At 45.7% G+C, this 10,846-nt stretch overlaps 1 protein-coding gene across 1 annotated transcript in view; it reads right to left on the minus strand.

Moving 5' to 3' along the window:
* The window catches only part of DOCK2 (dedicator of cytokinesis 2), a 389,839-nt gene that overhangs the window by 174,454 nt on the left and 204,539 nt on the right, over nucleotides 1-10,846 (minus strand). The gene's annotated exons all lie outside the window — the stretch shown is intronic.

The following is a 10,846-nucleotide window of genomic DNA, read 5'->3' on the forward strand; positions in this document are numbered from 1 at the left end:
TATAGGAGCGCACCACCATGCCTGACTAATTTTTTTCTATATATTTTCAGTTATCCAGCTAGTTTCTTTCTATTTTTAGTAGAGACGGGGTCTCACTCTTGCTCAGGCTGGTCTCAAACTCCTGAGCTCAAACAATCCTCCTGCCTCAGCCTCCCAGAGTGCTAGGATTACAGGCGAGAGCCACCAAGCACTAGTATTTTAATCAGCCAAATACGTCTGATGGGTCTACACAGGAGCACAGGTCCCTTCATAATGGGAAGACTTTTCCAATTTTATTCAGAATGGCTTTAGACCGCCTACAGGATGAGATTACCTAAGCTGAGCTCCCAGGTGCCACACAAGCACAGAAGCTGGTGCTGAGATAGAGAAGGACTTCCCTGCCTTCTTCCACTGCACCTGCATCCACCCCCCATGCGGAAAGTGTCTGCACCTTAACACTGGCAAAGAACCTAGAACCAAGAACCTTCTGTCTCTTAGAAGTGGCCTCTGCCAACGCCACAGCCTACAAATGAATCTGTTCACAACAGTGCGAATCTCTGGCTGTGCAGCTTCTTGTCTTTCCTGCACTGAGCTGGCGGAGGAGGAGAGTGAGACATAACCACTCATCTCTGCCCTGCCCCTCCCCTCTGACACACAGCTATTCCTCTGATGATAAATCCAAAAGGCTCTAGATTCTTCTATCTGTCTGAGCAGGCAACTCCCCTGGTGTATGGCCCCGGGAAGAATAAATCAAATTCTTTAAAGTCAAATAAGTATAAGCTAAAAAATGGTAAGAAAATGTCCCCAGTGATGTAGTGAAATAGAAATGCATTGAGAAATATCAGAAAAACCTCTGGAAAGAATTCAAAATGCTGAGAAATATAGAGATAATATTAAGCTAATGCTCCTTCATCTATGAGAAGCTGCATGAACGGGCCAGCAGCTGTATCTGATGGTCGTAAAGCTTTTCCCCTGGAGAGAGCAAGCTGGAGGTGACCTTTCGGATGTAGCAGCAGAAGCAGCCGATGCCTCTAGCTGGGGGGATGCACAGACCAGAGAATAGTCCCTATGGGGCAGGTACCCTGAGGCTTGTAGGAGAGGCAATTCTGCCCTTGATGTGCAACAGTGAAAGGAATGAATCACTCACCCCAAAACGCTTACAAAGAAGCAAGAGGGGAGAAGGCAAGAAGAGGGGCTAGAGAGGGACAAAAGAAAGGGAGAAGGAAGAGGAAGGAGGGGTGTGGGAAAGAGGAAGGCGAGAGAGGTGGTGGGGCAAAGAGAGTGGAGAGGAGACGAGGGATGGAAGAGATAGAGAGAGAGAGACAGGGAGGAGCCACGTGGGAGAAAACACCAGAGGAGGGGGAGGAGGAGGGAAGGCAGAGGGAGATAAAAGGGAGGCGGTTCGGCTGGATGTGTAACATTTTATGTCTTGAGCTAGACTGTGGGTTCACCATACTTGACATGTTGTTCACTCTACTATTCTCCACATTTTAGATGCCTGAAACATTTCACAATTTTTTGAAAAAGGAAGGGGAGGGAGAAGAAAGAGGATAAAAATGAAGAGGAGGTAGAGGAAGACAGTAACCACATCTTCCTGGGGTCTTTGACAGATACAGTTAAAGGGCTGAGAGGCAGAAGGAAATAGCGTCGGTGGCCTGCTCACCCATGGGGGAGGCCCTGGGAACAGAAGCCTGTCTTTGCCACTAGGTCTGCCTCTGAGTGAGGCACCTGAATGGAACTAGACAGAGGCCACAGCCCTGCACCATTCTCACTGCCACGGTGGAGAACAGAAGGTGAGGTGTCCAGTAACACTCCTGCCTCCAGCCCAGTGTGTCGCCCGAGCAGCTCAACCAGCGTTCCCCGGGCTCCTGCTCTGCACCAGCAGCCGGGCTGGGACACACACCAGCAACTCTGTTCTTCGGGAGGCATTTACAGGTAGAAGAGAGCTGGTCAGAGCAGCGTTTCCTCGTCTGTAAAATCAGGGGGGCTGTCTCAGTGGTTTTTAGGCAGAGCTTGCTTAGAGCCCTGGGATTTCAGGGTGTGGCTCAGAGTGACTGTTTCTGGAACAGCTCCACTTTATTCTGTTTTAGATATTGGAATTGTGCTTAAGCTTGGATTTGGAAAGGTGATTCTGCTGCTAAAGGAATTTTTAAAGTTCTTATTAAGGTGCTCCCCAAGGTCTAAAGTTTTAAAGTTCTCTGTTCTATTTCTAAGGCTGTATGATTCCTTGAGGCCTCTAACTGTAATCATTCATTAATTCATGCATTCATCCATTCCACAAATATTTACTGAGGTTCCTCAATAAATAGGGGCAGAGACAGGCAATAAACAAATAAATAAACAAACCAATAGGACAGGGTGCTGCCGCAAAGAGGGACATGCAAGGTGGACGGGGTAGGGAGGGTCTCCTGGAGGTGGCAGCCTTGGAAGGATCTGGAGGAAGCGCAAATGCAAAGGCCAGATGATAAGAATGAGTCTGACGTGTCCAGGGCTGGGGGCCAGGTCATGGAAAGTGAAGGGAACAGAGGCGTGAGATGAGATGGGATCACGAAACTTACAGATGACACAGGGACTTGAAGGGTACGGAATGACTTTGGAATTTAACTTGAATGTAGCAAAGCACTCTTGAGGGTTTCAAAGGGGGGCCTGGTGTGATCTGGCTACATTTCATTAAATACAAAGATTACTCTGGGTGCTGTGTGGAGGACAGATGGTGGAGGGGGCAAGGATGGAGACTACTCTGGGGGTGGTACCCATGAGAGGTGATGGAGACCTGGGGGAAAAGAGCAGACATTCTTGTGAAGAAAAGGTCAAAGGTAGTACACAGAAAGATGGGAACAAGATTTCGTGATCAGTACACATCCAACACCTTTCTAGACCCCGAGTATATAAGCCTGGATCTTAACTTCACCTTTTGGTGCCGAATTCTGCCCTCGGCTACATCCATGCTTGGTAATTCCACATGGCAAAAAGAAAGCCAGTTCCCTTTGTCTTCTTGACCCTTTAAGGGAAAGATGTGGATTTAGACCCCTCCAAAATATACCAGCTCCCTTTTCCTTATTAAGAAAGCTGCTGGGGCAATTTCAAATTGGAAAGACAAATGAAGATTTGGACCACGAGCATTAACTCTTTGATTTCAGATGAGTATGCAGTAACGTTTGCCAATAGATTTGACCAAGCAATTAACTGAATACAAATGGAAGAGAACGGAAAATTTGAACCACAAGACCCAGGGATTAGCAGTCAATAGTAAGTGCCTCCCAAAGACTCAGCACTGTACCTAGAACTTTGCGGAGGAAAAAAAGGAATTATAAGGAGTACAAGACACATCCCTACCCTTTTGGAATGCATCCTTCAGCTGGGAAAACACAACCAATGCATAAAATATTCAGATGTCCGGCCAACGAAATGGAGGGAGGACTCAGGCCTCCATCACAGGCCCAGGCCTGGCATCGGGGAGGATGGGTTCCAGTCCCACCTCTGTGACTTAGGACAAATCATCTAACCCTTCTGGGTCTGAGTCCTCTTCCAGGACAATGCTCCCAGACTTCCTCGTGGGGATTACATGGGATTTGAAAATGCTTTGTAAGTTGTAAAGTGTGGTGTAAATAGTAAAGGTGGTTGTTACTGACTCTCTAAGTACAGAAGGAGAAGGGGGATGGCAGTGTGTCAGCAAACAGAGCCTTCTCTGAAAAACAAAAACCCTGATGAAGAGTCTTCTGCTCCAAAATCACCAATGACTTTCCAGGGCCTAAAGCAGGGGTTGTCAAACTATGGTCCCCAGGCCAAACCCACCCAGCTGCCCATTTCAGAAATAAAGTTTTATTGGAACACATTCACAGCCATTTTATAACATATTGTCCATGACTTCTTTCTCATCACACAGGCAGAGTTGAATGGTTGCAACAGAGACCATGTGGCCAGCTAAGCTGGAAATATTTACTATCTGGCCCTTTAAAGATAAAATTTGCTGACTCCCAGCCTAAAGGATAAAGTCTGAATCCCAGTTGGCATGTAAAGAGTCTTGATACTTAAAAGCAGGATTTGGATACATGAAATGAATCAGATACCTTCCTCCAAGTCCTCCCCAAGTCTGTACAACATTTTGTAACACTTCCCAGGGACCGATTCCACGATTCCACATGAAGTTGGCATCACAAGGTCCTTTCTTAGTGCTACAGTAGGGATCAAGTGTTATTCCTCCTTGGGATCTTTAGTGTTAACTGTAGTACCCACATCATAACAGGTTCTCAATAAAGTTTAATCAAATTAAATCTGAGTCATAAATTAAGGCAGCATAATACACTAAAGAACAGACACAGTTCCTTCATCCAAGAGACTTATTGATAATATATCACTGAAACTGAAAGTTGTAAGTGAATTAATTCATTGGCTCTTAATGAATTAGTTATGCAAATATTTATTCCATGGCAACTATACAGCTATTCCATACCATAGATGCTAAGGCAAATTAGACAAAATGAGATTATATTCATTTGTTCTCCAAGAATTCACATAAGACCTGCTCTGTGCCAAGCTAGGGGTAAGGGTTGGGGTTCAGACTGTCACCACATGTCCTGCGCTTGAGCTCATAGTCTAGTTGAAGAGGCTGGAAGTCAGCAGACGATCACAATACAGGGAGACAAGTGCAATGCCAAAGTGTGCAAAACAGGAAGGTGGCAGGAGGAGGGGCAACATTCCTGGGAAGGCCATCCTTCACATTCTCTCCCGCAAATGCACCTACAGTTTGCCCTCCCAAGGGTCCAAGGGACCAAGAGCAAGGCACAAGCATCTCATGGGCTCCAGCTGGGTTCTACCTGGAGAGCCAACATTGACCACGCTGGCCGTTTTATATAGATTATCTCATTTAATCCTCACAACAAATCTATGTGGTTTTACAAAGACAAAATCACTTGTTCCTGGTCAATAATGAGAAAGTGGAAGATTGTTGTCCAGGTCAATGAAGCTAAAGCTTATGCACTTAACCCCTCACTGTATTGCCTAAATACATGGGAGAAAATAGAACTGGGAGTATATTCCAGAAAAAGCCTAAAGTTTGCAGCCTACACAGACAGTGTTAAATGTTTCTATATCTACCGAATGGACACTGATTCCATGAGGACCATCTGACATGGACCAAAGGCATAGTTGGAACATAAACAGTTGCTTTGTGTTCAGTAAGTCAATAATCGAGGGCGGAAGAAATGAGTGTTGCAAAGATCAGCAATAACTCCCAGCGGCTGGGTGTGCGGCGGGCTGCTGGGACGACCTCGGGGGAGTGATTCTGGACTCTGGCCAGGATATTCATTAAGCCCTAATCACTAATGTGCGGGGAACTCCCTATCTATTAGTGGGCAGCTGGGAGCCCGTGAGACTTGAGGGCGTCCAGAGGGTTATTCCTTTCAGCCAGGTGCCCTCCCCAGGTGTGTCTGCGCAGAGGTCTCGGTGGACGTTGAAGGCAGGAGAGTTGGGACACAAATAAAAGTAAGTTTAAAGAGGAAATTTTGTATTCCCCAAACTTCCTAGGCTCTGTCCAAGACACAAGAGTTTACACATTAGCTTGACCATCCAAATTTTCATTTTCAACTGAAATAAAATGGTAAATAAGACCCCAAGCTCTCCAGATGAGATGGACTCCCTGTGGCTAATAAAGACACCCAAGTTTAGACAACAGACCCAAGTGGCCATGGCGCAAGAGAGAGAGACAGTTACACAGACTTCGTTCCCGGGAGAGGACAGCTCAAAACAAACGTCCTGCTTGTGGCCCTGAGCTAAGACGGTTTGTTTCTGTAACTGGAGCTGTGATACTTGGCAGAAATCTCCTCTACCAGCCTAAAAGGGGCACCCAACAAAGACTTCTGGTTTGGGGCTTAGAAACCACCCAATCGATACTCAGTTATTTTCAACCAATCAGGACAGAACAAATTTTAAACCCTCAATTTACATATACAGACCTGATTGACCATTGACGGCAGGGATGGGAACTGTCCCTATTTAGGCCAGATCCCCTCTTTGTCCTCCACGATGTGCTTTTGTTCCACACCAGAGGCTGTGTCTCCTCCATCTGCAGATTCTTTTTTATAGAAAATAAAGCTCTCCCTTTTTCCTCCCCGGATTTCAGAGTCTTTTGTTAACACAACTTTTTAGTCTTACTGTATACCAAATGTAGTGTAAAACCAATAAACATATGAAAAAATGCTCAATCTTAAATTAATTCCATGATGAGAATGAGATATAATTTCTCTCCCACTTTATTGGCAATGATAAAACAAAAAATCATCATAAATTGACCAAACATGGTGGCAAAGAGGTCTGGTGAGAGGGTCTGCAGTAATGGTGGGGTTTCACATTGGTAGAACATTCTGGAAGGAAAAGTGGTAATGTGGTAATATCAACAAAATGCAAAATGTATGGCCACTCTGACTCACTGATTCTTCTTCTTGGAATTTATTCCAAGGAGAAAATTAGAAAATTAGACAAGTGCTCCAAGGTTCACATGGAAAAATGTTATTTATAGCATTATTAATAATACTAAATATTTAGAAATAACCTAAATATCTACAAAAAATATTATTTAAATAGGTCATGTTACAGCTAGACAACAAAGTCTTCTTAGCTTACTTAAAAGGATAGCGTGATCTGTAAACCAGAATGTGTGACTTTCTCCAGATTGTTCAGCGACAAAAAGGCTTTCCATCTCTACACCTGCCTGTGCATGAAACCCGAGTGCAAGCACCGCACAGACAGATGCCAAGGATGAACTTCACCAAATCGCTGGTGCATAGTGGCCCTTTCTGGGTGGTGAGATTTCAGGTGACCCCCCCCCTTTTTTGTTTATCTGTATTATTTTAATTTTTGCAACGAACAGATAATATCTTTATAAACAGAAAACCAACTGTTTTAAAGATCAAAAAAAAAAAAAGAGAACATCTAAAGGGCACATAAATTTCATGGAGAAAAGGCATGGCTAAAACTAGAACAATGGTTGGTTTTCAGAATGGAAATGCGGACTGAGTTTGAAACCTGCTTGCTAGCCTTGCACAAAAGGGTAGTTCTTCCCAGTCCTGGAGGGGCCAGGAAGGCCCATTGGTAGGAACCTGTGCTCCAGGATCAGTCCATGGGTTCCCATGTCAGCTCTACCCCTTCCCAGGTGAGCAACTTGGGACAAATATCTTAACCTTCTGTGCCTCAGTTTCCTCAGTTAAAAAATGGGGAACTAATAGCACCTGCCTCTAAGTGTCACAATGACTAAAGGAGAGAGTGAACCAAAGACACCTATCACAATGCTTGGCAAATACTCACTGTTCACTAGACATTAGCTCTTATGGAAACCAGCTTCAGACAATTGTAGCCTATGTGAGTTAATGTTCCCAGAATGAAGTGCTAATGAGCAGTTAAGAAGAAAGTAAAGAATAATGAAGCAAGGAAACCCACAAGAGTAGGCATACAAATATCTAAGCTCTGGAGTACAAGGGTCAAGGGTGTGACCTGCATGGTCTCAGGCATGTGACCATCTCATAAATCTCAACTGCTCACTCTTAAAATGGGGATCATATATAGGTCATTTTGAGGATTAAATGCTAAGTGCTAACACAGCACTTAGTCACAGTAAGTTTTCAATACATATTTGCTACCATTAATGAAGATAATTATTACTGACTATGGGATCAGGTAGTGAGCTCCCTGTTACTACAGGTATCCAGGCAGGAGTAACTATTTGAAGAGGAGGATGGAGACAGGACTTAGCATGGGAGGAGGGAATGGACTATTGTTGTTCTTCCAGACCTAAAAATCCTTTTCAAAGTCACTGAAATGTAGAATTGATTTTAAAAGTGGGGTTGTTTGGCACTGTTGTGTAGAGTGATGGGAAACCCAACCCAAGCAAGGTCATCTCCCTCCAGAGTTATGTGATGATGCAGCGCTCAGGGGTCAGCACTGCGTTTCAGACAGGTGAAGCAAGGGAGGTGGGCCCCCAAACTCTGCTCATTCTCTGTCCCAACGGTGGCTCTACCTACCCTAGAAAGCTGCAGATGTTGGTTCACCCACCGTTTGGGCTTACAGAGCCCCGCGAGCTTTGCTGAAAGCTACGGTCCCTCTCTTCAGAGATGTGCGCATCTACACACTCTCTGGCATTCAGGACAAGGAAACCCGGCTTCAGGTGATATGACCGTAATAACAGCAATGACAGGAAACACACACTGATGGCTTGCTGTGTGCTGGGCTCTGGGCTGAGCGCCTTGCAGACATTGTCTCACTGACTTCCCACCAGAACCATCAGTCTGTGTCTATGCTATGAGTGTCACCCCCCTTTTGCAGATGGGAAAAAGCACCCACAAAGTAAGCCAGTAAGGGGCAGGGTTTGAACACAGTTCTAAGGTACAACAGGAATGTGAGGAGTGGTTAGTTGTAGAAGGTGATGACAAGTTGACAACTCGTTCACATTTTAGATGAATCCTAGTCTCTTTCAGGACCTTTTGCACGCTCCCCCAGCCCCACCGGGTTAGCTGGACTTTCTCAAGGCAGCTGGGAGAAGGAAAAGTCAAGGTTGCCATGGGCATTATTTACAAACCCTGGGGAAAGCAGAAGACTTGGAAACAAAACTCGGGCTGCATCCACTAAATGGATACCCCAAATGGCAGGATGAAAGATGTCATTAACAGTCTTCACTTGGGGAGCTAATATTTTGATCTATACAATATGGCAGGGTGCTGGAGGAAGAATATTTTCTCAGAGACATCCAAATACTTGCAGACTAATTTATCACTCTTATTTTCTTTTAAAATTCCTTGCTTAATCCAGACAGGCTTAGAACTTGCCTCATCCCAGGGCCACTGGGATCCCTTGGACTTGGCAGCAAACCCCCTAATTTGCTTTGCCATGGCAAGGCCAGGGGATGTATCCATATATCTCTCCAAGCCTGCAGGGGTCTTTAAATCCTGTTGCCAAGGCACTGATACCATCTGTCCACATAGCAGGCAGATACCAAAAGGACACAGTCATAACCTCATGGTTAAGAACATGGAATTTTGGCTGGACACAGTGACTTTCTCCTGTAATCCCAGCACTCTGCGAGGTTGAGGTGGGAGGATAACTTGAGGTCAGGTGTTCGAGACCAGCCTGAGCAAGAGTGAGAATCCGTCTCTGCTAAAAATAGAAAAAAATTAGCCCAGGCGTGATGATGTGCCTGTAGTCCCAGCTACTCAGGAGGCTGAGGCAGGAGGATCACTAGAGCCCAGGAGTTTGAGGTTGCAGTGAGCTATGATGATGCCACTGCACTCTGGTCAGGGTGACAGAGCAAGACTCTATGTCAAAAAAAAGCAAGTACTTTGGAATGGCAGACACATAGGTTCAAATTCCAGCTTCTCTACTGAATACTCCAATCTCTCTCTAAGCTTCAGTTTCCTCATCAGTCTAAGAGGGATACCGACACCTCATGAATTTGTCGTAGGGATTAAATGAGATGATACAATATTGGACAGGGAGGTGGGTATCTTTAGGCCAGTTACTTAACCTTCCTGGGCCTCAGCTTCTTCAACTGTAAAATGGGGACAATTATAGAATCTACCTTTATAGGGCAGTTTTGTGATAAGTCAATGAATTACGGCTTGGAAAGTGCTTATAGTACAGCACCTGTCATATCAGTACTCAGTAAATACGAGTTGTTATGATTAATGCATGTAAAGCTCTCAGCATGGTACAAATAAATGTCCAATAAATGGTGGCTGTTATCATTACAAAGTACAAGTTCCTCAGAGAATTTCATGCATGTTTATCTTTTGCAAATCAATAAAATATGAAGATGTTGGGGGGAATCTTGTCCTTAAGTAAATGCTGCAGTCACAGCAGAGAGAACCCACGAGAGCCCTGTTGCCTCAGCAGGATACCCTGGGACCTCCACCCCGCCCCGAGCCCAGGCTGTCCTTTGCTTCCATAGGACCTGCCCTCATTCTCATTCAGCTCCCTACTCTTTCAACAAATGCTCACCCCGCACCCACAGTAAGTGGGACAGAGGGCCGGGAATACCCAAGCAGAGAGTGAGGTGGCTCCAGCTCCTGTCCTCCTGGAGCCTACAGGGCAGGGAGGCAGATACACATTAAATAAATACACATGCAAGTGATGACTTAGTGCCAGCTGCAGTGTGGTGTGAAGAATGTGATGAGAATGTACAATGGGATTCCCGATGTGGTCTAGCTCCAGGGGTATGTATAACGGGGAGTCATCGTAAAGGCTCCTTGAGGAGCATTTAAGCTGGGACTTGACAGATGAATAGGAGTTGGCTGGGGGGTGCCTGGGAGTGAGGGAGGAAAGGGTTCAGACAGGCAGGCATTTTGTTCCAAAGCCCTGCACCCCCAAAGTGCCTGGCTCACTAGGAGAACAGAGAGAAGGGTAGTGTGGTTGACTTATTCCTAGACGCTCCACTCAAAAATGCCCAGCTAGAAGGGTGGAATTTGGAGAGAAATCAAGGTCCACAGGAACTGCATTCTCAATGGCAACCGTTGTCTCTTCCCTTTCAGGCGCTCCTGACCTGCTCGCAAAGCCTGCATTGTCTCAGAACACGACCCACAAGGCCAAGCGAACGCCCAGCATCCCAGAGGCTGCAGACATGGCTCACCTTGCCCACATGTGAACGGCAGCCACGACACCACAACGGGGACCCTGCCCTCTGATTCCTCTCTGATGCCTCAGTCACGTCCTGGTCACACCCCACTTGGTTCTGGGAGGCTATATACGAAGATACGTTTCCCTCACTGAAGAAAACAGAGACAGCATGAAAGAAAACAATGGCCCCAAAGGAGGCATCCGTGATTGACATAAATGGGGATGTTCTCTTAGGAGCATCATGTATCATCACGGAAGCAAACCCCCA

This window comes from Eulemur rufifrons, chromosome 10 (genome assembly GCF_041146395.1).
Source record: "Eulemur rufifrons isolate Redbay chromosome 10, OSU_ERuf_1, whole genome shotgun sequence".
In the NCBI taxonomy this organism is placed as follows: domain Eukaryota; kingdom Metazoa; phylum Chordata; class Mammalia; order Primates; family Lemuridae; genus Eulemur; species Eulemur rufifrons.